The 27,214-nt window shown below is 34.9% G+C and overlaps 2 long non-coding RNA genes across 2 annotated transcripts; one reads left to right on the plus strand and one right to left on the minus strand.

Moving 5' to 3' along the window:
- Positions 1 to 3,640: 3,640 nt before the first annotated feature.
- Positions 3,641 to 4,618, plus strand: LOC116160282. The gene is made up of 4 exons (XR_004143176.1): positions 3,641 to 4,122; positions 4,178 to 4,231; positions 4,385 to 4,431; positions 4,487 to 4,618. It is a non-coding gene; the product is annotated as an uncharacterized LOC116160282 (long non-coding RNA).
- Positions 4,619 to 9,447: 4,829 nt separating this feature from the next.
- Positions 9,448 to 25,402, minus strand: LOC116159935. The gene is made up of 3 exons (XR_004143096.1): positions 24,991 to 25,402; positions 9,766 to 9,837; positions 9,448 to 9,716 (listed from the first exon to the last, which is right to left on the minus strand). It is a non-coding gene; the product is annotated as an uncharacterized LOC116159935 (long non-coding RNA).
- Positions 25,403 to 27,214: the final 1,812 nt, after the last annotated feature.

Genomic DNA, 27,214 nt, shown 5'->3' on the forward strand with positions numbered 1-27,214 from the left:
CATTTTGAAAATATGAGCCAAACGCATTTGACGCACAGAAAGGGTTCAATCCAACCGAAAAAAGTAATGCTTGGAACCCTAACAAGCCCCTCATAACGGCTTTAATGTTACGATGCACGAAAATATAAAAGAAAGAATCCACTAAGTCCGAGTCCGGGTCCGGGTTTTACCCACCAAGTCCGGGTCCGGATCCGGGTTTTACCCACCAAGTCCGGGTCCGGGTCCGGGTTTTACCCACCAAGTCCGGGTCCGGGTTTTACCCACACCCTATTTTCGGATAGAGCACACACATATGGACTTTTTCCAAATACTCTACAGCTGTTTCAACAATCAAGCACAATGATTATTTACGTTTTTAATAAATCTGCAGTGTGTTGGGTGATACTGCTTTGAAGTTCTACCGTTTGTACAGTAGTCTTTATTGCAGCATTCATCGTATGGGAAAACACTTGTGTTGCAAAATTTACCCTCATTTTTTCAATGTGAGCATCCGTAATCTTTGGCTTTGGCTGTACGAGAATTTTTGTCAAGTTGATGTTTCTTCTACATCTTTCCAAGAAACTTTCTTTCCATCAATTGAAAAATCCTTGCCTAAAAAATTATTTCGTACGCTTTTTATTAGGCACATCATATATATGTTCCAAAAATTTTGAATTTATCCACGAAGAAATAAGTTACTGACCAGTAATGTCTCAAGATGAAAACACTGATCGATTTGTTGCTGCTTGGTCACAAATAATAGCTCAAACTTTAATCCCAGTTGTTTGTACTTCCTTTATATTCGTGATAATTGCAGTAGGAACGTTTTCATTTTGAACTGAATTGGTTAATAAATAACAACTAACGTCCTGTACAGCGACATTATTGTCGTTCGTATTACGGCGATCTGCCATAATCGATCTTATTAATCTCTAGTGGACAGCAGCCTTCCATAGCACTGTGCGCGGTGTCTTTGGCCCCCAGTCTTTTGCAATTTACGTACGTAAGTTTCTCCAAAGTGCATTTATCCCGACTATGTTTTTCCGCACATCGCGGCCATATATCCTCTTTTTCGGGACAAGTGGCGCCGGTTTAGGAGTTTTGTTAATTATCTGCCTCGTAGCCTCGGGAAAACTGAGAGGTGCAGGTTCCGAGGTTCGAGCGACCGAGGTCAGGCTGCTGCCTGTTTGTTCGACTGTTAGCGTACGGGTTTGCTTAGGTACGTTTTTCCTGGCGGACGTAGCCTGTACTTGTTTTTCTCAGATAGTGTGTATGGTCTGTCTGTAGTTACTCTGATTCGCTCCATAAACCATGGTCGTGAGGGCGATCATTATTTTATTGATGCTATCCACCTGCTCCCTTATGACACGTTGATCTTGTCTCGTAAAACTCAATTTCGAGACGACGCTGTAGTTATCCTGGCTTGGGCGAACAGCTCCTTAGGGCCCTTTGATAGTGGCTACGGGCTCATTTAATTTAGGCCCCGGTTCTTGTATTGGTCATTTGAGTGTAGGTTCTTTGATAAAGGTAGTTTTCTCGACATTTACAGAGGTCATCTACATCTTTTGTGCCCCTACAAGTCCGTGCCCAGCCCTTGTATTTCTGTTTATCATTTCTAACCGCTACTGCTTGTTTCTCGATTCTTTTAGAAGGTAATCTTGGTACAAATACTCGTCATCGTATTTGTCTTTATCGTAGGCTGTTATATTATGTTATCAAAAATCTCTAAACCTTCCCCATATAGTTATGTTGATATATCTTGGGAATGGTTCTTCTTTGAGGCAAGTATGGTTGAACCAGATGTTGAGTGATGCTCTTTTCAATTTTCTGCTAAGTTTGATGAATTGATGGATTGTTGAAGCTCGGTTGGCGAAGAAATTTTGAGTTGGATCCATCGTTCCTCGAAATGGGGGTTGAAATATATTATGTTATCAAAAATCTCTAAACCTTCCCCATATAGAGCATCACTCAACATCTGGTTCAACCATACTTGCCTCAAAGAAGAACTATTCCCAAGATATATCAACATAACTATATGGGGAAGGTTTAGAGATTTTTGATAACATAATATATTTCAACCCCCATTTCGAGGAACGATGGATCCAACTCAAAAAAAAAAACGTAGGCTGTTAATTATGCCATTTTAACTTGATTAGTAATAATTATTTACATAAAAATCAGGAAAATGACACATTACTGACGAGGAAATATTGAAGTGCGAGGCCCTGTGGGGCCGAGTAACTTTAATTTCCGAGTCAAGTACATTCATTTTACTAACGAGTTTTGTATTAAATTTTATCCGAAATCGTATTTTAATATAAAATTTCAACTTTTATATAGAACTTTTGATTAATGTCAATCTTGTTATACGCCAGGTAGTATAACAAATTTATTTTCACAGTGTAAAATAAATTCATTTTAACAGTGTAACTTTCTCGTCTATTCAATTTTATCTCACAATAAATCCTTGATAGCTACGAAAGTGAAAAGACGGCTGCCGTGAAACGAATTACGCCGTAGAAATTGTACTACAAATTAATATTGTCAAAGGTAGTACCGTATAATTACTTACCTACCAAGAGTTGTTTTTTTTTAATTTGAGTTCGATTAGGCGGTTTTTTGAAAAGGGATTTGTTGCCAAGTCGTAAGTTTTTTTCTGATCGTTCGTTCTATTCATGCATATATTTTTTAGCCTATTATTTTTTGGGTTTATATGGTCTACGTTTTCTTGAAAATTTGGTTTTGGATCGAGTTCTAAATATAAGTTTGTATGTAGTTTTGGATTTGATTTTGATTTATTTTCATACAAATTTGTTATTTTTGTTTAAACCGTGGACAAGCACAACTTTGGGTAAAAAAGTTGGCAGCTAAAATTTGTTCTCTTATTGTTTAAGTTGATCTTGATATATTTATTAATTTAACGTAGCTAGAGTAGCTACTTGTCCATTGGTAATTGGTTCACTACATGCCAACGAAGCTTGTTTAATTTCGAATAAAGATCTTTGTGTTTGAGTAAATGAGTTCAATTCTTTTGGTGGAATGTTTAAGTTATTGTTTTTTGATTACGGATAAATTATACTTACCTACGAGCATTGCGCCGACCGACGTGTTTTCACGTTATAATAGACATTAGAAATGTCACAAATGCAGCCGATAAAGTGACGATGCGGCCAGTAAAGTAACACGTGCGGCCAGTAAAGTGACAAACGGCAGGAAACGTACTTTGCTCTGCCTCTGTCATGGAAACTAAAATTTCCTGACAGAAAGTAGGCATGAAAATGAAGGTTTCAGGATGATTTTGGGTAAATTGACAATGTAAGTATGACTCACAGAAATTCACAAACGAGCCTCATATTTATCATGGGAAATAAAATGTTAAACAACTTTCATATAAAATAATGTATACATTCGATATTTACCGAGATATATACTATTTTCCGTACATAATGGGTACCCTGTATAACTCATATATGGGTGGAATCGACCTTTTACCATCCGAAGTAAAAAATGGTGGAAGGTAATTTCACAAGCGTCGTGTCATCCTGACATCTGGTGTTGTGTTTGTGCATGACAACGCTCGGCCTCACACAACTCGAGGAACAAGTGAAATTTTGAAAAAGTTTAATTGGGACATTTTTGACCATCCCCCGTCGGACTTGGCTCCACTTTTCACCTGTTTAGTAACACTGTTCCTTTCGTTGACTTTCATTATGAGGTCTGCCGCGGTTCATTCTAGAAGTGCGTGTTTCTAGAGGCGTTTGCAAAAGCATAATAAAAATATTCTTTCGTTTTCGTGCGATTTTGATCGATTACCTACTATGTATTACCTTGTGAAATTTGTGGAAGATTGTGTATATTATATATGTGACAAACGGCAAGTGAGGAAGGCTAAAAAAAGGGACTTTTATCAGTGCGATGGGCCGATGGATGGTACTACGACGCAAAAATTAAGCTACAAAATGGTAAGACGTCTACTTAAGTTGCATCGATTAACATGAATTGCACATTTTTTTTTAGAAACGGAGGAAGTATTGCTACAGTTATGTAAGGATTTACACTTAAACATGTCTCCGGTACCAAAACAATCAACACTTGATAGACAGTTACGAGTAAATTTACAAAAGTTGACAGATACTGATTATGGTAAGGTTAGATTTTTAATTTTATTGCACCCGTTCAAGTGGTGCCTTGGTTTCAGAATTCGAAAGGATACCACCTCCCCACATCGGGAACAACTACGATACCGATGATGGTAAGTGTGCACTTCTAATTTTGTGTTACCTCTTCCATTAATGCTGGCAAATTTGCTTGTTTATTTGACTAAAAAGAGCATTTGATTCACAAACATTTTTTGAAATATTTCTCTAAGTTGAAGCAAGGTTTAAATGATATCTTTTGTTTTCAGACCTTGAAATCTTACACCACCCCCCGAAGACCGTGCTACCGAAGATGGTAAGTGCAGATTTTTAATTTTATTGTATCCATTCCAATGGTGCCTTGGTTTCAGAATTTGAAATGATATCACCTCCTCACATCGGGAACAACTACCGTACCGAAGATGGTAAATGTACACTTCTAATTTTGTGTTACCTCTTCCATTAATGCTGGCAACTTGCTTGTTCATTTGACTAAAAAGAGCATTGGATTCACAAAAATGTTTTGAAATATTTCTCTAAGTTGGTACAAGGTTTAAATCGAAGGGAAAACCACTGTAGAATGTAATAGCTATTTATTTCATAAGGATATTACCGTTGCCATAATTAACGAGGACAGGGCCGGACTGGACAGGAGGGATACCGGGAGATTTCCCGGGGGGCCCTGACTACCGGGGGGCCCTAATTCAATGCTTAATATTGTTAATAAGTGAAAAAAAGTAAATTTCCGATCAATTATATGGCACCACAAAGAACTGTTAGGTAGACGGTAGACCCTTACAGGCCGCCTAGGTTTATTTACATAATTTATCTTCTATGCAAAATTCCGACTAAAAGTTCGCTTACCAAGAATAAAATTTAATCCTTTTAAATTTACAATCTGTCATTACTTTTCGGAGAATGCTGAATGCTGTCTAATGCAGTATGCAGTGCAAGCCGGTGCAGGTAATAAATGAAAACTGTTTATTGTTTATTCAGTTCAGTAACATGAAAGATGCCGGATGCGACAGCAGTCACTAGTCAGCAGTGTCGTTTTACGTTTACGTTAACGTTGCATAAGTTTGCGTACTATAATAATTATAAAGTGTAAAGTTTACTTTGATTGAGTTGCGTTATTACTTATTACCTACGTTTACGAATCTGTTTCATTGGGTAAGTAAGTATTATATAAGTACCAAGGTATTTTGATATCTATATTTACGTTAACTATTTCATATTTGTAATCGGTATAAAAATCTGTAAAAAGATAAATCATTTCATTAAGGGAGTGGGGTTCACAACCCACAAGAAAAAAAGTAAACGGAACGTAACATCGCATCGTTTAATAAACTTGGAATTCTTCTTGTCAGAATCCAAAACTTTAAACTTATTCCACAAAAATAAAAATACATAATTGTTTTTTTTTTAACTCGCCCTCAAAATGTACATGAAATTGAAAATAAGTAAATTGGGCAACAGGGCAACGGTTGTTTAATGTACATATAATATTTAAGGTTGTCGGGTCCCCGTCCCCTCAAATCTCAAACAATGGCTGAAGCTGCACAAACTAAGAAACGTGTATATCCAAGTGGAGCATCTAAAAGAACGAAATCCCTTAAACGTAAACGTGACGAAGTGGGAAACGTAAGCAGCCAACAAAAAATTAACAATTTTCTTCAATCACCTGACCAAGCCCATTGCCTGCCGAAAAGGGAAGACACATTACGAATAAATTTAAATGAACCTAACAATTCTGATGTTATTGAAACGAATACGAAATCGCCAGACAACTCTAAAATTTTACCTTTCATTACCGATGTAACTGAAGCTGAAGTGCAAGATTCTCTACTTGATGAAGAAGCTCCATCTCAATCCTCATGGACAAACATACCTACATTTGGAGAAAATTTAAATGTCCCACATACTTCTACTAATACCCCTAAAGTCCCCAAGAATAAAACAGGAAATGATATCGTTAAATATGATACGGAAGTGGTTACTATACCCGACGAAGAAGAAGAATATTTATTTAGAAGCTGTTATGAAAGTGATATGCATGAAAAATTAACTTTTGCGCGTTTTCATCCAATCCAGCCAAGAGCCGAATATAATAAACTTCCATTTGATGAAAGTAAAGTGTATTTTAAAACATTAAAGAACGGTGACGTAATAAGACGTGAATGGATATCTTATTCCACTAAACTTAAAAAACTATTTTGCTATATTTGCATGGCATTTTCAAACTTAAACTCAAACAGTATTTTTGTTAGTGGATTTAATAATTGGTCCCATATTTATTTGAGAATCGGTGACCATGAAAATTCAAAATCACATGAAAACGCTTCTACAGTTTTCTTACTAAACTGTGAAAAGAAGCAAACAGTTGATTGTTTTTTCGAAAATGCGAGACTTAGTAATATATCAAAAAACCGAATGATACTAAATAGAGTAATCGATATCATAAAATTTATTGGAAAACAAGGATTACCTTTAAGAGGTACCAATGAGACTCTTTGTACTATTTACGACTCGAATGTTAAAAGCAAAGGAAACTTTTTGGAACTTGTTCTGCTTTTATCCAAGTACGATGACGTTCTTAAAATGCATTTAGACACCGCAGTCGAAAAAAGCCAAAAACGAAAAACAGAAGTACATTCAAAAGGTAGAGGTAATTTAATAACCTTTTTAAGTAAACAAACTGTAAATAACATAATTATTGCAATAGGAACAATAATAAAAAATGTTATTGCTAGTGAAATAAGAACTGCAAAGTTCTTTAGCGTTGAGGTTGACACTACACAAGACTTAAGCGTTTCTGAACAATGTTCAGTCGTGTGTAGATACGTGCATAACGATGTTGTACTTGAAAGACTCATTACTTTAGTCAGTGTGGAATCAACTACAGCCGTGTCTCTACATGAAATGTTACAAAATGAATTTGAAAGGCTAAATCTTCCAATGGAAAACATTGTTGGGTGTAGTTTTGATGGTGCTGCAAATATGTCGGGCCAATACGGTGGTTTAAGGACATTATTGAAATCAGAGTCGCCTAATATTATTTATAATTGGTGCTACGCTCATGCACTAAATTTAGTAGTGTCAGACGCTGTTCAGGTTAATGCAATTATAAAAACGTATTTTGGTACAGTTAACCGAATTAGTGTGTTCTTGTCTGAATCCTACAAACGTATGAAAATATGGAGTGATAAAACAGATAATAACAGACGGTTAAATAAAATTTGCGACACACGATGGTGGAGCAAAGGGTTGGCTATTAAAAATTTGATAGGGTCTAAAGAAACCGACAGTAATTTTAAAAATGAATTATATTCCACATTATTGATTGTTTTGTGTGAAATCAAAGCTTCCACTAATTTCGACTCTAAGACTATTTCCGAAGCTGCGGCATTCCTTAATTACCTATGTAAATATGAAGCTATATTATTAACGGTTATTATGAACAAAATATTCTCGTATCTTACACCTGCATCCAAATATCTGCAAACATATGGTATTGATTTACTTCAATCTTTTAATATTGTGTCAGCAGCGAATTCTAACATCAATGCAATGTTCGATAAGTTTGAAGAAGTAACGAACGAAGCGAATGATTTTATTCGCCATATAGAAACACAATTAAAATTAGAAAATAAAGATGATGAACTAGAGTTGGAAAGTTGCATGAAAAATAAAAGAGAATCTCGGAAGAAACAAATGCCTGGAGAAACTGCAGAGCACCATTTATTTAAAGATCCACTGAAAAAATTTGAGATTGAAGTTTTCAAAGCCATAATCAACCAAGTTGTTCAAAGTATTACTTCGAGATTCTCTAATAATGAAAACATTTATAATGGATTTAAATACTTCGATCCAAAATACTTTCCATACAATGATAACGACATTAAAGTTTCGGCTTTAAAAACGATATGCCAAATTTTAAGTTTAAATGAGGACGACATAGTTAATGAATTAAAATCATTTTCCCATATTTTTTTAAAGATGAAAGAAAACAATGACATAAAATGTCAAAACACAACAATTTCAAGTAAATGTAGGGGGTGTGCTTGTTGTTGTTATTTAGCCTTAAAAAAGTTCAACATGCACCATTCGGCTTATAGCAATATTTATATTATTTATAAATTCCTGCTGACATTGTCCGTAACACAAGTAAAGTGCGAAACTGTATTTTCAAAATTAAAGCTAATTAAAACAAGATTAAGATCAACTATGTCTCAATTAATATTAGATTCATTAATATTAATGAACGTGGAGTCGGATATACTCGAATCTATTGACAATGATTCCATTATCAAAGCATTAAGTACCAACCATATTTTCAAACACTTGCTCTAAAGTAAAAGTGAGTTACGTTTAACTGCCTACAATTAGTATTATTAGTTAGAAATCATTTTTTATGTTTTTGAATAAATCTCGGAAGAAAATATATATACAATAAATACCCAACCTCTAATATAGAATTTAGTTTTAAAAGAAACCTGTTTAATAAAATATGAGTTTGCTATAATGTTACCTTAAAATAATAAACGTTTTTATTTTATCACTTATGACGCTATTGTGTAGTTTTATTTGGCAGCTAACTAAATAGTAAAAGTGAGCTACTATATGGTTTTCCTGAAAAAGACCTTATAGGGGGCCCTTTTCAAAGTATCTCCCGGTAGAAATTTGCAAACCAGTCCGGCCCTGAAACGAGATGTTGCTATGCAACATCCGAGTTTATTATGGCGGGTAATATCAAATGAAATACATAGCTTTATCGAAACATACTAGATAAATTGTATCCCTCGTTACGACAAAACAAATTCCGCTATTACTTTCTCCTTGGTTACGACAAAACAAATCTTAAATTTTTCTCATGATGGATAACGTCGAAATCGTTCCCCAAGATATTTTATTAGAAAATCTATTGCCAATTCAATCCCGAGAATTATACGAAAAAGAGTACCCTGAGTTCTGTACCTGGCGTGAGGCGCGTGGAGCAAAGAGCTTTAGAACCTTTTGCTTGCGTACTTTAAGACCAAGGTGAGTACTTAATTTGGAACTTTCCTTTTCGATCTATTCCTTGTTATACCTGTATTGTTACAACATTGTAGGCGGAAAAATATGCACCATCTACGTTATGGACTCACTACTCATGCTGCGGACTTGTTTGGATATAAAGAAAAAATAAAAAATTAACAAATATAGTATCCTGATTGCTTTTTTTTTCAAATACAGATAGAAGTGTCCCGTGGCCAATCTGTAGATATAAACGGTCATGCTAATAAATAAAAACGCGCTTTTAAGTCTCAATATACAAGTTGATATGTACCTGAACCCAATAGCTTAGCCGCTTTCTTCCATACAGGTTACGTTAATATTAGAACTCTTGTAATATGGTAACTATGATATTATGAAGGGTAACTATGCTATTATGAGAATTTGTTATTTTGGGGTACTTTTCACGCAAGTTCACTAATAAATTAAGTACGCAATAAATGTCATGTTTCGATAAAGTATTTTTTCGATGTATTGCTCCATTAGAATTATAAGCGTCGTATTGAAAGGCAGATTGCATAGAATATCAATTCCATCATCAGAGCTTAGCTAAAAGTTACATTTTATGTGCGATAGGTTTTACAATATGAGAGCTTACCGTTAAAGGCTAAAATACATAAACCTTTATAAAAGAGTAAGTCGGTGATGTTCGAGTGAGGGATCTATTGAGCTGAAATGAAAGAAAATGTTTAAGGAAGGTTAGTGTACCGTGTAATTTGTATATAGGGTGTGTGCGTATGTGTGAAAGGGTAGTTTGTAGTGTATTTTTGAAAAAAATACGCTATTATATTCGTTATGGCTGGCTGGCTGTCCGGCTAAGATTCCAGCAATTACAATAGCTAGAGACTTTCACTAAAAGCTTTCTGCTATCAGTGCAGGCTATAATTGTCTATTTTGAGTTAGATTACTCGTGAGATCGATAATTTTAAACTTTGCTAATAAAATACTGATCTCTATTACCAAAAATGCGCTTTCATCATGCACATGCTGATTTACAACTTGTTTTTATGTAGAATAGTGTGAATTGTGTGTGGTATAGTTTGAGGTTATGTATGGCTGTTTCCATACATGAAGCGGTGGCTTGCGTCTCAGCAGCGGTTCAACAATGACGAAGAGCTCCAAAACGCCGTGACAGGTTGGCTTCATTCACAGGCGGCAGATTTTTATGAAGATGGGATTGCAGACTGTTAAAAGATACAAGTGCTTGAATCGATTTGGCGACTACGTGGAAAAATAAAGTTTTAGTTTTAAGATGTACATAATAAAATTGTTCTATCTTCATTAATCTAATTTTTATTTCAAACCGGCGGTTACTTTCTGGATTACCCTCCTATTTAGTAGTGTTATATGCCTAAAGCATTACTTCGCTATTACGGTTGTGTATGTTTCTATATTGAAAAGCCTAGCGGCGTTCCCACATGGTAACGGTTACTTTTCTTAAAGTATAGATTTTTTTGAAAAATTACCTTTCCAAAAGCCATACTCAGCTTAACTTCACGAAAATAATCAAGGCCTAGCGAAAAAAAACTTCGGCTATAAAGGTTTAATGACACTCAATTCAATTTAAGTACTGTTTTTATTAAGTATAAAAAAACACTTATGAGAATAAATCGGTTGAGAAAATTATTCACACGTGTATTTTATTATGTCGGAAATTATAGACGTTCTGTAAATTTATTGAAAAGTCCTTTCCGGTAACCTTGATACCTCGAATACTGTAGCGGTTATTGCAGAAAGTAAAAATGAACAAGAAGCGAATACGTGCTATTGCCTCTGTAGATCATTATATTGTTTGGCTGTAGAAATAAGAACTGCATTTAAGTGATATTGATGAATGGAATTAAAATACGCATTTAAGCGAGTACAGCTTTTCATTTTACTTTAATTGTTATAATATAATAAACAAACTGTCCCGTAATAATGTTAGGTGACTGATTATATAGTCATTTGGGAGAGTGCTTGCCAACTTTTTAATACTCTAATTTTTCAATCATTAGAACTTATAGCAGAGAGTTTTGTTACCCACGTATTTTTTTAAGATTGATTAAGGTACACTTTGTGGCAGCTTATTCAATTTCTGATGATAGTTATCTAGCAATTGTGTTCGCGTACACAGTCCGTTTTCTCATTACCAACCATTGTCTCTGTAAGAATGCAATACAACAAAACAAATTAATGAAAAATCACCTTTTTGGGTAGGAAACAAGAAGTGTTTTGCTTTTATTTTAGAATTTTGGCGTTGCATTTACACGTAATCTATTTTACTTGTTTTGTAATTGAGAATAGCATTTACTTGGACATATTCCAAGAATATGTCTACACTTAAACACGCAGCTGTTCTCAATAATCCGCGTTTGTTTGGTCCATATGTATATGAGTAAATGAAGTAAACATGCTAAAAATCATCTCTGTGCCAGTTTTTTTTTTCAATGGAATTATATAAAATGAAAATTTATTTCTACTACAAAAACTCCCATTTCCTCTCTCAACGTAAAATTCTGTCTCCAAGAATTTGGTGTAGTTCGAATAGATCTTTATCCGATACGTTGACGCTTTCGCGAACTTGTCACTCACCTAGTCCTGACAAGTGACGATTGATTTATCACGGGTATGGTAAAACGTGAAATCCTTGTGCAGGCGGTACATTCTCAAAACGGAAACATCAGGTTACGATAACGTTCGTTGGCATCTCAAAAACCATCGCCGTCATTTACACACACTAGATTACGATTTTTATAACAATGTATGTTCGTATTTAACGTGTTTATTGATCCAAACTTCGAAATGTAAATTTTAGTCCAATGCAAGTTCCGTATTTCAGCATGGCATGTAGGTTATAGGTAATATTCCATGCATTAATCTCGGTCTGCCCCGCAATTTAGTTAGTTGCCATTCTTGATAGTTCGTTAAATGTGTGAAACGAAAGTGATTACTTTGACTATGTTCTATTACTTTGTTGTGGTAATTCAACATAGTATATGTCATTGACGTGTGGTACTTTAGTTTATTATTAGTAACGTTTAATGTTAATTACTAGATGAACTAGATGAATAGTATATTAAGTAGTAAGAACAGTAATGTTACTATGTTTCTATTATTATGTAACATGGAGGTTTAATGCCCCTCTTGTTCTGGGCCTTCAACAAGCTTGCGCCCAATTACAGAGTGTTGCTGATAATTAAAAGGAAATAGTGGACGTAAACCGGCCGCCTTTGGCTCGTTTGCACATTTAGGCACACTTTGATTTGTTTGTACATCTATCTCAGCGAAGCTGAAGAAAATTATTGTGGAGGAGGGGGGATAATTTTGATATAACCCCCAATTAAAAAAAAAAGAAACCGACTGTCTTTGCACAGCTAGGCACACTTTCGTTTCGCACCTGTGTAGGTGCAGATATGATATAAAAAACGAAATTGGGGGGGGGGGGCATCAAGATTCATTTAGAAGGTACATCTACCAAACACACCACCACAACCTTTCTACTATTACTAAGAGGTTAAGTAATCGTATTGAGAGATTAAGCCGTTCAATAAGGTTTGTCATTAAAGTAAAAGTGTTTTGCGGTCCTAAGTCACAAAATTTTGTCATCTAATTCAACAAGCCAGTTGCTTTTTTTGTCATCAAGATCCAGTTTAATAAAAAGAAGTGAGGTTCCGGAAGCTGTCTGCGTGTGCTTGTGTTAGTGCTGAATATCGCAAAATTTTTACGACCAGATTTTATTACATTATTGAAAAACTGTTTGTCTTTGTTTAATGTGTTGAATCGAACCCAAAGGCGACCTAGATAGAGTTTTCAATGTCAGGTTTTTCTATTCGTGCCCAAGAATGTCAGGTTTTAATTAAAATTTTTTGTAGTTAATTCTTTGGAATGGTCGGAAGCTGATCGAGGCTACTGTGTCTTTCAAAATGAATAAAATTTAGTCAACATCAGGATCAGGTAATTGTTTAACTGCTGCATCGCTCGGTATAAATAAGGTGGTCCTGTATACAGTAGCGTTCTGTACTTCTGTTAGAATTCTTCCAGTTAGGTCTAGAAATAAGGCTCGTACTTTGTGATTATACCGCGTACGAATACGATATTTTCGTGTTTGCATCGGTGGTAATTTCTACAAGCATCTCTACATAAATTTAAACCATCTTCTACTTACAATTCACCATGAATAAATTTGAGATTCAACGATCTTCATGTTCATACGTGGTGTACAAATAAGGAATTGGTTGATACAACGAAATTAAGTTTTAAATATTCATTTAAAGAACAAAACATTGTTTAACTCAATTTCGGGAATATGTAACGCCTAAAGTCTTTCTCCCAGTATATTTTATCTTGCAAATTTGATCAAATATGCATGTCTGATAGAGCGTTTGGTATAATTTACTCTTCTATGTACTCTGGAAGTGTCAGATTCTTGCTCTGCTAATTTGGACAAAAAGATGTCGTTTGCGGACGTTGAAAAATAAATGCAGTTCTACGATTTATATACGGAACAGAAGAGACAAGTAATTTTAAACCTATAATTGCAAATGTATAAAAGCGGTATATAAGCGTAGACATTGCATACTACAATTTTGATAAAAATAATGTGTTGGACACAAATTGCTAAATTAATAATACAATCAGTTCAAGACTAAATGCTGAACAAATAGAACCTTCCTGCTGCAATTGCGACTGTTCTTTCGCTCCATGTTTATATATAAAATGAGGCTTAAGAAGAATAAATATAATTATATAAAATTTATGTAACAGGTTTGCTTTTATTAATTAACAAAGCCTAAACCAAGAGCGAGGAAAGCAAATTTAAACACAACGTTTACATTCTACGTATACATCACTGTGCTATTATTATCATAATAAATTGATCCAAAACAGAAACTGAACAAATTTGATAGGTAAAAACGAAACGTAGATTAAGTAATTAAATCAGCAAGTTTAGAATATTAACAAAGTTAGTTATTTGCCAAATTATTCGCGTTTCTGATATTGACTACTAAGTGTTGTTTTCCCTTATAATATAGTTTTTCTGTTTAACATTTCGTTTTCCGTATTTACCGTACTTTACGTCGTTACCTTCCGGTTTCACTTTCCAGCTTACTTATAGTGGGCTTCGAATGACCATGGTCGAAGAAAAAGGGAATCGAGAAAGGTTGATTGCCCGCTAGAAATCCACCAAATAAGAAAGCCGATAACAATCAATTTGAATTAAAAATTTGGTCGCCTTCCATCAACATCCGCCACCCTTTCGTCGTCCGTCGATTCATCGTGGGTGGACAATTAGACAACCACCGTTCGTGTTCGCCCCTTGGCCGTTAAAACCACACGTAAGTTCCCTCTATCTATGAATTCGTCCTGCCGGTTCACCAAGAAGATTCATATTATTAGTTTTATCATTGTGATTGCATTTCGCTTGTACATAATTAATAAATAGTTTGTGTACATTTTCTTTTTAATTTCCTCATTAGAAAATGCACGAGAAAGATCTCTTTTTCATACAGTCCACTCAATTAATTAATCGTTTGTTACCAGCGCATAATACTGACTACGAATATTTAATTACTACAAAACAAGAATCAATAGGTACCACATAAAATAATATTACGAGTATATTTAATATTAAAGTAATTATTTAAAATGCAAAGGAAATCGTCACGTCGATGGTTCGCGTGTAAAGGGATATATGTCAAAAATTGTGTAAAATGAAATAAGTGTAGTTTTGGAAAAGAAATATACCCCATTTTACTCATGCAAAAGGATATGTCTAGTTAATAAAAAAAGGAAGATGTCATAATGTGGACATAGATTTAAGTAGCAAGGGAATGCTATTTGTTTGAGTAAAGGGGTATAACTATACTTACATATATCGTTTGTTGGTGTTTGTTAGTTACATTTTGACGTTTGTTGGTTGACCTCTATTTAGTTACTCAAATTTCAAAATTTGGGGATATAGTGAGCCCCCCACTTTTTAAATGTTCACAATATTTTTAATGCAATCGTTTTTTGACATTTGTTAGTTACATTTTCACGTTTGTTGGTTGATCGATATTTAACTATTCAAAATTCAAAAATTTAGCCGTATAGTTAGCCCCCCCCCCCCACTTTTGGAATATTTTTATTGCAATCGTTTGTTACTTACATTTTGACCTTTGTTGGTTGACCTTTATTTAGTTACTCAAATTTCAAAATTTGGGGATATAGTGAGCCCCCCACTTTTTAAATGTTCACAATATTTTTAATGCAATCGTTTTTTGACATTTGTTAGTTACATTTTCACGTTTGTTGGTTGATCGATATTTAACTATTCAAAATTCAAAAATTTAGCCGTATAGTTAGCCCCCCCCCCCCACTTTTGGAATATTTTTATTGCAATCGTTTGTTAGTTACATTTTGACGTTTGTTGGTTGACCGTTATTTAATTATTCAAATTTCAAATTTTGAGCGTATAGTTAGCCCCCCAAGTTGCAATATTTCATTTGTTTAGTTGTAATCGTTTGTCATTCGTACATAGAGAGTTATTCTACATCTACAAAGCAAATACTACTATCAGCGTAGAAAAAAAAGGAAAACAGAGAACTGTAAGGACTGTGGGCAGAGGGACACGGAAGGGCACGCGATATTGGGTTATGCGATTTCGTGCATTTCGAAAGAGTTTGCAAGGTCTGTTTCCGCTACTAGCCCAAGATGACTTTCAATAAGTAAATGCCTTTTATAGGACTTCAAAATGCAGTGTTACACACGCCGCTACAACGCGCTCACATGATTCACTTCAATTACTATAACTTCTCTCACTGGTAACACCATATAACAATAACGGTAACTATTCGCGGTTCGCCATCTATCCCGCCTGGTTATCTAATCCTGAATTACCCTATAAAGAAAACATTTTTCTATTATAAATACAATTCGTGTAGGGACTCGGTTAGGAGAAGTTAGTCCAGTTGTCTATTTGTTTGTTAAGTTCAGTATAATATGACGAAAGTCTTAACTGAGTTGCGTATGTACGTACCTATATTAAAATTTTCAATTGTTGTGTAAAGAGGAAACCGATACTCCGTTTGCGTGTTCCAATTTTGTCATTTGAAGGGATTGTTAAAGTTACCGATAGAGAAAGTGGCCACGTATCATTTCGTAAAATTTTAAAAACGAAGTTTTCACCTAAGACTGATTTATTTGAAGGTTGTAAATCATGGATGCACAGACCGCGGCCCATGCGGCCCGTCGGTCGAATACTGGTGGCCCGCCGACAGCAAAAATAATACTCCCGTACATTCGAAAAATATTGAATTCTATTCCAGAATAAAACGAAAAAAAATCTCGATTAAATTCGTTTGCTTGAAGAAGCGCGGCGGCCGGCGGCGCAACGACGATTGCTCGCGTAGATACACGGAGCTTCCAGAGTCGGTTTCAAGTTTCCGACGCGCCACGCTAATCGGCAGTGACCGACAGTTCGGTTTTAATTTGAGTGAAGTGTCAACAGAAAGCAATATTTTGATCCACATTCAACGTAGATTTCCTGTTGCAGTGTTAACCCGTCAAGTGCCGTGTATAATTGTGTTGTGAAAACTCTGTTTTAATAAGTGTTTCCCTACCCATTTAATCAATTCTTTTTGATAATTTAAAAAAAGATGGGTAATTCAAGTAGGTACTGTAATTGTTTTTAGGTGCTCTGTTAATCCTAGCCAGGATTAGAAAACAACATGGACAAACCAGGACCTAGTAAAAAACGTAAGGTTAAAGATGAAAATCGGCAGTTTCAAGAAATTTGGACTGAGAAATACTTTTTTGTATGGTCGCATAACAAAGTCGTTTGTTTAATTTGCAAGAATTCTGTTGCGATTGCAAAGGAATATAATGTAAAAAGGCACTATGAAACGCAGCATCCTTCTTTTACCAAGTTTACAGGCGAATTAAGAAAGCAAAAAATGTTGTCTTTAAAACGGGAGCTTATTGGTCAGCAAGCTATGTTTACAAAACCCATTCAAGATTCAGAAACAGCTACAGAAGTTAGTTATGAAATTTCTCAAATGATAGCCAAGCGAAGTCGCCCCTTCAATGATGGGGATTTTGTAAAAGAATGCATAGAAATTGCCGCTAAGAAAATGTGTCCAGAAGCAGCAAAAAAATTTGAGAAAATTCAACTGAATCGTATGACTATCCAAAGACGAATTATGTCTTTGTCAGGTAATATTTCGGAACAATTATCTGAAAAAACTAAGATCATTGAATTTTTTTCATTAGCACTCGACGAATCCACTGATATTAGTTCCACAGCTCAACTTCTCATATTCATACGAGGTGTTACTCAAGATTTTGAAGTCTTAGAAGAGTTATTAGGAATGTGTTCATTGAAAGGTCAAACCAAAGGAGTTGATATACTCAATGTACTTTTGGATGAGTGTTCAAAAACTGACTTGGACTTATCAAAATTAGCGGGAGTTGCGACTGACGGTGCTCCTTCGATGATAGGTGTCAATTCCGGGCTAGTTACTCTGCTGAAAAACCATCTGCAAGAAAAAAACACAAAGGCTGAAGATCTCATGCAGTTTTACTGCATTATACACCAAGAAGCCCTTTGTGCTAAAAAAATTGATTTTCAAAATGTCATGAAAGTGGTAGTTTCGACTATAAATTTCATAAAATCACGAGGACTCAATCACAGGCAATTCAAACAATTCCTTGATGACATCGAAAGCGAATATGGAGATTTACTGTATTATACAGAAGTAAGGTGGCTAAGTCGTGGATTGACACTTGAACGATTTCTAAATTTAATAGAAGAAATTGGAATATTTCTGGCGGAAAAGCAAAGGGATGTCCCGGAACTTAAAAATCCTGATGGGGGTTGTGTGATTTGGCTTTTTTAGTTGACATTACAAATCATTTGAATGTCTTGAACACACGGCTTCAAGGTAAAAATCAACTGATATCCCAGCTCTACGCTCATGTATCATCCTTTCAATGCAAGCTGACACTTTTCAGATCGCAATTGAATTCTGGAAATTACAATCATTTTCCGAATTATAAGAAAATGGCTGAAAAATTCAACAAAACTGTGATTAATTTCAGTTATGTAAAAAAGCTGGATATTTTGATTCAATCTTTTCAAGACAGATTTTCGGAGTTTAAAAAAGTGAAACCTCTGTTGGACATATTCAGCAATCCTTTCACGATTTCAGTTGAAAATGCGCCAGAGTCAATGCAGTTAGAAATTATCGACATTCAAAACGACGAAGATTTACGCAACAAATTCAACGAAGGGGACTTGCTGAACTTTTACCGCTGCATTGATAAAATTATGTACAGAGTTGCGCACAAACGCTCTGAAATGTGCCAGCTTATTTGGTTCTACCTATATATGTGAACAAACTTTTTCAATACTTAATAATAATAAAACAAAAAATAGAAACCGCCTTGCAAATGAAAGTTTGGAAGCAGTTTTACGTGTTGCTACAAGTAAATTTGAGCCAAATATAAAAAAGATTGTAAGCACTATGCAGTGCCACGCTTCAAATTAATAAATTCCTTTTTAATTTTAATACATTATTATCAATTCTTTATTTCTTTAATTACCTATACTTCTGGCGGCCCGCCATCAGTTCATGATTTGCCCGAGTGGCCCCTAGTCTTAATAAGTCTGTGCATCCCTGTTGTAAATGATTATTGAACTCGACTGATTTATCTAAATTTTAACATGTGACAAACTATCCGTCGTAATATTACTGAAAATACGGGTAGTTAAATTTTGTAGGGTGTTAAACCCCTTATGTAATCCCAGTAACAGACGTCTCTTGTATCAAAATTATCATCGGCACATCAATTCTCCACAAAAGACCCGTAGGCAAGTCTTCATGCACACATAACATTACACATCAAATTAAAACCACCCCAAGACCGCCGATCAGTAATAAACTTAGTGGACTTGCATTTGAAAAACTTAAAATTGCCAAAAAGGAATTTGATATTACGCTAGTTAGGATTAGGATTAACCTTCTTCTAATTCTGGGTCATATTCACTACCACACACATAAAAATTTAATTAAAGAAATTTATTAACGAATCAGAAGATCAAATAGGTATTTGATACAAAGCAGTAATCAACTTTGTTAAACTAAATGGCGATAAACAAAACGAATAAACACTAAGTAGTTCTACTGAGTACTACAATATGCGCTTTGTTGTGGAAGGCATTTAACTTAACATCTACCATTTTGTGTGTCATTAAATATTCATAATGTAATTCACTGCAGCGCGCGTAGAAACAATTCAATTTTCAATGGTCGATGATAGTCTGCTTAAATCATAGGCTTTTCGGCTGATAGTTAAACATGTATGTCGTAATTAGAAAATTTGAGCTTCAAAGGAAATGTTCCAAGTGCATCTAATAACTAGGGTTGATATAATTAGGCATCTACAAAAACCGCTAAGATGAGAGGGAGCATACATTAGATGAATTTTGCAATTGATCTCGGCAATATCAGAACGCAGTAATCCTAGTTGCGTTAGACTGGAATGGAAGTCCCTCGTGACGGTAGATTGAAATACATTTGGAACCCTTTGATTAATTCCTTATTTGAAATGCGCCGCGTTACGCACGACTGGCATACGTATTTCCTCTCTTTTTGCTTAATATTACATTAGATGAAAATTAAAAAAAATACTGTTTTAAGTTCGAGGCCGGGGTCGCCCTGGAATCTAAAGTTATTTAATAAAGGATCCGCGGTTATAAAAAAAAGTTGTGCATCGCTTGTGTAACATATTTCAAATCTCGACCATACACAGCTTGAGATGTTTCTAAATCAACAAGTTTCTCAAAGGAACTTTTTCGTTGTCCAATAAATTTTTGCTAATTACAAACATTTGAGTTACAGCGATTAGCGGTTTACTCATCGCCCATCCACTATGATTGACCGGCGTGACGGAAGAAGTTAATTACTGGAATAAGGTTTTGCTAATGTCTGAAAGTAATTAAAACAGAATTAAACTTTTCTTCGAACTTTGGTAATTTATCACATTTTCGCTTTTTTCCTTGAGTGCTATATAATTGAGTCAATTTCAACTGTACAATTTCGCATGCTACGTGAACAGCAGCAACTGGTAATCGATAACGTATTTTGTACTTGGATTACAAAGGAATTGGATATCGTAAGATCTTGCCTTCGGTGCGTCTTATCGTTAAGTGAAAAATTAAAGCTTAAGTGTCTTTAAGTACGTTCTAATATGAGCCGATCGAAACTTATAGAAAATGAAACAGACACGAAAAAGTTAATATTATTACGTTGAAATTTAAGCACTACAAACGTTGGGGTTTTCCAATTCTTAAACGAATAGTCTTTCTAGTCTCCTTAAAGAGGAGGCTATAAAGAGAGCTCAACGGAACGCTAAAGGAGTCTAACGATCTAATTATCCTGCAAATTGTTTTAATTTGTTTTGGAATAGAATAATCTTGACAATATCGCCTTTGTAAATGAACCTTAAGGTAGGATATCTCTTATATGTGGAACGAGTGAAAAAGGTTATTAGCGAAAGTAAAGCAGCTAACTTACTACAAAATTAATATATTTAACCCAATGCGTTTGCTATTTTCCCCAAGTTATCCAAAATGTGAAAACAAAAGGTATTTCATATTTAATTGAAAATTAAAACGCTTCAAGCTATCATTTCATGGGGTGAAAGAAAACTTGTTTTTTACAGTTTACGCAACATGTATTAACATACGCACTCAAATTGATAAAAATTAAAGTATAACTCACCTGAATAACTATAAGAGTTGAAATATGACACAGCTTAAAATTTAATTAAAAAACTACCATAAGTTAAGGACTTTCGCACAACGAAACCCAAATAAATGTCAAAACCGCGAGAAAAATGTTAAACGTTTGATTTGTATCTCTAACTATGATAGGTACTTAAAATAGTATTTACGATCAATCACGTCGCGTAGCGTTGGAAAATCGCCGAAACGTAGAGAATCTCCCGGCGTCGAACCCGGACTGCCTGGGATGCCCAGCACCACGTCGCTTTGCAGAGATGCTGTGGTTTCGCGCATGCACTAATCAAGAATGCTCTGGTTTACATTTCTTAGGTGCCTATGCTTTTCGAAAAGAATCTTTTTTTATAAAAATACGTGAACTCGTTAAATCCATTACAATTAATGGCGGAAATTTAACACAACTTCAAAGTGTTACTTTTAACAGGCGGTCTTTTCAGTGCGATGTGAATGTACAGGTCGCGTTCACATTGGCACCGATCGAGCGCTTTCAACTAATGCGGGCAATTTATTTTAAATGAAAGTGTTCATATTGACGAACGATGTTGAGGGACGTAGTGCGTTGCGCCGCTCAAGCTTCGGTCGTGTACGTTTTTTTTTTGAACGGGAGCGCATTTAATTCAATTCATGTGGGTAATGTTTAACCGCAAATCAGGAAAAAAAGAGAAGCACTTCTTACATATTTAATGTTATAAAAAATATAACGCATGTCAACACATGAGCGATAAAGAGACGGAAACAATTATAGCCGTAATGGCGAAGTTGTTTGCATTGTACGTGAAAAGTCTAACCAGTGTGAGGGCAACTACGGTACTACTTGGTGAATCGTACGACTGCTATTTCATATTAAAAGCTACACATGATGCCATCTATCAAAGGAAATTGAAGTTCTGGTGCTACAAAGTCCAGTGTAGGTTTCGTTTTTACAGACGTGCGTATTTTTTTCAGTTTAACAAGTAAAAACAGTTTGGCAAGTCGTACTAGTCCATTGAAAAGTTACATTTGGGAATGAACACCGTACCAACATTATAACACGAAAAATTTCTTGGTGATCAGATCAAGGCTAATTTAATTCTCGGAAGTGGGTTTTGTTATGTTGGTATGGTACGTGAATATGAGGCGCCGTTTATGTCATAATTAAAACCGGAAATAATGTAGACAAATTAACAAATATATTAGAGAAATTAATATATAAACTTTTACTCGGAATAATATATATTTTCCGAAATAATATATATCACATCAATAGTTTAAATTTTGCAATATGAAAACTTTATACATATATTTTTGACCAAACTTTATACAGGGTGGTGACTTGCGTAACGCGTCATAGGGATTTCAATGTAAAATTCATAACATGCGATTATTGGCTCCACAAATTATTTTAGAGCAAAAATGTTTTAAAGTTTTTGGTAGAATAGTATATTGAAAGACAAGTGTTACAATGCGACCTATTGTAATACGACTATCTTGTGGCACGAGTGGCGTAGCGAATATGAAAAACTACAGGAAACTTTAGAATTAATATGTCTTAAGTTGGCAACACTATTTACGTTGACAAATTTTAAGTTGGCAGCGTAGATAAACACAACACTGACAATTGGAAACTTTAAATTCCGTGAATGTGTAATTTTTTATTCGTAGATACATTTATTTATGGTGGATGTGTAAACTGCTGATTTGGAATGTATTAAGTTCTTCGTGTACCAAAAATCAAGGAAAACACATAAATTTTACGTAATTTGATTTCACATCTGATGATTTGACGTTGACGTCTTGGCGAACTGCCAACTTAGAGATGAAAAGTTACCAAAAACAATGTTACAATGGAACTCATTGAAACACTGTTTTTGAGGAAAACAGTTGCACAAAATTCTCATTGTAACACCGAAATAGAAAAAACATTTTTTTAGGCCAATCAACCGTATTAGTTTTCCATTTTTTTCATATAAAGACGGAAAATTGGAAAAATAAAACCCGCATCTTTTTCAATAATCTGCGATGCCATGGAATTTTCTAAAACAAAAAGATATCCAGTTATCAATTAACAGCATTTCGAAATGGATTTTATGCTCGACTTGGTTACTGTCTTGCAGTTAATGGTGTCTTATTCGAACATTTATTGTAAATAGGAAATCGTTTTTAGTAATTTGGTCGTTCTTTATGTTGAATTCGCTGTTCTAAACATAATACTTTTTGATAGAATTTGATTTGTTTTATAGCAGACATTCCATGGCAAGACGGATATTGGCGTAATTTTTGTATTATAAAATTCCATGGCATTACAGATTATTGCAAAGATGCGGGTTTTATTGTTGCAATTTTCCGTCTTTATTATGCAAAACATTGAAAAGTAATACAGTTGATTGACGTAAAAAAAACCTTAATACATTTTTGCTCTAAAATAATTTGGGTAGCCAATAATCGCATGTTATTCCACCGGTTCACAGTAGAGGGCGCTACAGTCGTTAGTTTTCCTCCAAATAGAATCTGCAATGAATACTTCATTGTGGTGTGAACTTGTTTTTTTTGGGTATAGAGGTCGCCGGTGTATGCACCCTGAGAAGAATAATACGCACTGGTGCCGAGTCAGTACCACTATTGGGCTATGAAAATAAACCACAAATCTCCTTCTTGCACGAGGATACTTTGTACCCAAAAGCAAATACTTGTGGGTTGGAAATTAAATTGCCAACCGTTCACAAAACAAAACAAAAATGATTTTAAATATCATACTGCATTTGGAATAGGCAACTGCAATGATTTTGCTTTTGCATATAGGTCATTGTACAATTAAGCATAAGGCATTTCATTTGCATATGGTGTCTAAATTAATCCCAGAAATTATTTGGGCAAGGCCAAGGCACATGCATATTAAAGACTTTCGCACATGTATAAGTGGCAATATGCAATTATGTATAGACGTATACTAGAAAATTGCGCATTCAAAAGTTGCAGAATGGTTGTATGCGATTAATTTTCGGCATAAGGAAATATGATAGAATCACGTATAAATTGAAAGATTTAAATTGGCTCAATATGAAAAATAGGCGACTGCATCATAGTCTTGTGCTTTACCATTCTATCATCCTAAATAAGACACCGGCGTACCTCCATGATAAAATAACCTATAGAACCGACGTACATAATTTAAATTTGAGATTTAGGGGTTTAGTAAGTCCGCCACTCCATCAAACAGCTTTATTTCAAAGATGCTTTAGTTACAACATCTACAAGAGTTATAACCCACTCCCTCTAAATCTCAAATCACTTTCTTTAAAACAGTTTAAGAGGAACTGCAAGATGTTCATACCACAAAAGCAAGCACAGTAGCCAGGTGATGTTGCAATTGTTATCTGAAGTTCAAATGTGTGTTTTCTTTTTTTTTTCTCTTCTTCTTTTCGTAAGATCATCTGTAGTATAGTTACTTTCTTTTTCTTTCCGTAAGTAGGTAGTATAGTTACGTCGTTTTTTTTTTTAAATGGTATCATCATTTAAACTTTCAATTTTGGGTTGAATGGAAGAGCAGGGAGTAATAATTTTTATTACAATCTGAACTCCGCCCTTTGAGTAGTGAGTAGTTGGTAATGAAAACAAATTTTTTTTCGTGTAGGTGTAGCTCAATAAGGGCATTATATATATATATATATATATATATATATACACACCGGTCCGTTGGCCAAAAAGACCGTACACAAAACACTTAAACCAACCTAGCTAGCTCAAACCTTTATCTTCCTCAGAACAAAACTTCTCCCCAACACAGAGGAGGAATTCGACTCTTCTCAGTTAAATTATTAACTTCTAACAGATAGTGGGTTAGACCAAAGACCTTAAATTCCAAATCGATCCTAAGAATTTTGATTAAATAAAATGGACCTTGGGCAAGTCTTAAAAGAAAACAGTAAATTAAAGGAAATGAAATCGTTCGAAAGACAAAACACAGAAATTAATGTGAGAATTACAAATTTCAGTTTTAATGGTTACGCAATAAAAAAAAACAAGGAAAACAAAACAATTATTACAAAGAAAAAAAACTACAATTAAAACAATCTTACTTACATTCGGTACATGTCCAAAACTGCTAATCCCAATTACGGTACACACAAAAAAATACAACAAAATACGAAATTACACAAACAAACACTTAAGTCGGCGCCGACACCCCTTAGTGACGCACTTCACTGAAGGTCCAAACTTCCAAAACTGCCGCAACTCGGCTTGTTACTCCGTAAAACGGAAACTCCACCAACTTCCAAAACTGGCTGGCCTCTACACAATCCAAACTACTGCGGTAACTCGCCGAAGCGAAATAAAACAATCTTCACTCAAACCAAAAACTGCCCTGACTGGCAACAAACTGACGATAAAAACTTCACAACTCCAAAACAAACTTCAAACTTCTGCAGACGTGGATCTGCTCTCCACTTGGCAAAAAAAACGATTTAAATTTTTCAAACAAAGAAACGTAGTTCTCTGTTGACTCTGGCAAAAAGCCCTTCCTCTTCTCTCTCCGTTCTATTTAAAGTGGAAACCCTTCTTCAAAAATTACAAATTAAACTAGCCAATGATAAGCAGTTGACAACAGAAAATTTCCCCACTTAGGTAAGTTAAACTAGAGGTAGAAATTATTTTTATAATCAATTTTTAACCGACATTAAGAGATAACACAAAATTAAAATACTAGGAAAAATAGAATTTTCTATCTTTTAAATACAATGAAAAGGCGATAAATAACATCCACCTGTCAATTAAATTAAGCGTTTACAATGATAACAGAATAAAAGCGATATAAAATTCTCAGAAATCTACGTTAAATAAAATTAAAGATGAGATTAAAATGTAAACACTACAAACCTTGACCTCTTTTTCGTAACAATAATTTCTGTTGATGTACTTAACGAACGATACAAAACAAAAATGTAAATTAAAAAAAAAATTAATTACATGGAAACCGCCCTTGTCCATTCTAGTTAAGATTCCCAAAATTTCGCGATATATATATATATATATATATGCCAACATCTAAGAATTTAACATAAATTTGGGAAAGACAGAGATTCTTATTCATGGGTGCAAATATGCTTGTTGAAGGATTCACAAAGAGCGAAGGGATACATGGGATGCGGTACTGCGAATTTATTGCTGATCGTGATTCAAGCGTATACGCAAGAATAAAAAGAAAGATGCAGAAGTGAGGAAAATGGAGTGCACTAACCATTCCTTGAACAACTGTGGCTTTAAATCTCCGACCCATAAAAAATGACATTGGGCATTAGTTTGGCTGGATGAAAACTTTACTCCAAATTAAAAAGTTAACGAAAAGGGCGAAATGTGGACAGTGATATGCTCCAATTGAATTCGGTGAACAGATTGCATCACGTGTATGGGTGAACATTTTAAATGTAGGGAAGAAGTATGTAACAACATTGAAGACACAAACAATAAAATCACATTGAAAGTGTTTTTAATTTTTAATGCTTACCATCACAGCAACCATTGTTTAGGTAGTGATAATCTTTTAGCCAAGAAAGCTCACCTTTTGATTGCCAACGAAAATAACAAGGCGGTGGAAGGGCTTATGGATATCATAGCCAGATTTAACATGGGTAAGACTAAACCTGTAGTTCAACGTAACTCTTATGGTACACGAGTATGCCTTGCGGGTCTACATTATAATAATGGTCCCAATTGGTCCATCCCCGCATGGAAAAACACATTTACCAGAAGTTCAGGAGTTTACTTCAAAAAATTCGTAAATGAGCAATGTGCTAAAGCTGCTAGCAAAGCTAAACGACGGCTTTCGAAACTCGCACACGCCACAAAAAATCATCAACACCAAGACAGTTGACAGTATACATTCCGAGGAACCAGATGTTGACACAATGGTAACCATCGAATGCAGAAAATTATTGAACGATCTGCAGGTATACTAATGTCATACACAGACACCCTTAAACTATTAGGAAAAATTATCTATTTAGGTAACCGCAGAAGACCGGAAGTCTATTGCTGTGGCTACCATTGGCCAATTTGGAAATGTTTTATATGAAAGAGAGCGTGCCTCACTATTTGGTCGAGTTATGAACCGATGGCCTCATACTCCATGCCATGGAATAGTGAAATCTTGCTTGGCTAAAAGTAATATATTTGCCAGAGACATTAGAGAGGGGAGATTGGTGATCGACGAGTGCGCATCCAGAAAAGTACGCGACCGTATGGACGCCGCCATTTTTACACCCTTTGTGTCGTATTTTGTTTATGTTTTGGGTTAAGTGTTAACCTT

The sequence above is a fragment of the Photinus pyralis genome, unplaced genomic scaffold (assembly GCF_008802855.1).
Source record: "Photinus pyralis isolate 1611_PpyrPB1 unplaced genomic scaffold, Ppyr1.3 Ppyr1.4_LG1, whole genome shotgun sequence".
NCBI classification, from domain to species: domain Eukaryota; kingdom Metazoa; phylum Arthropoda; class Insecta; order Coleoptera; family Lampyridae; genus Photinus; species Photinus pyralis.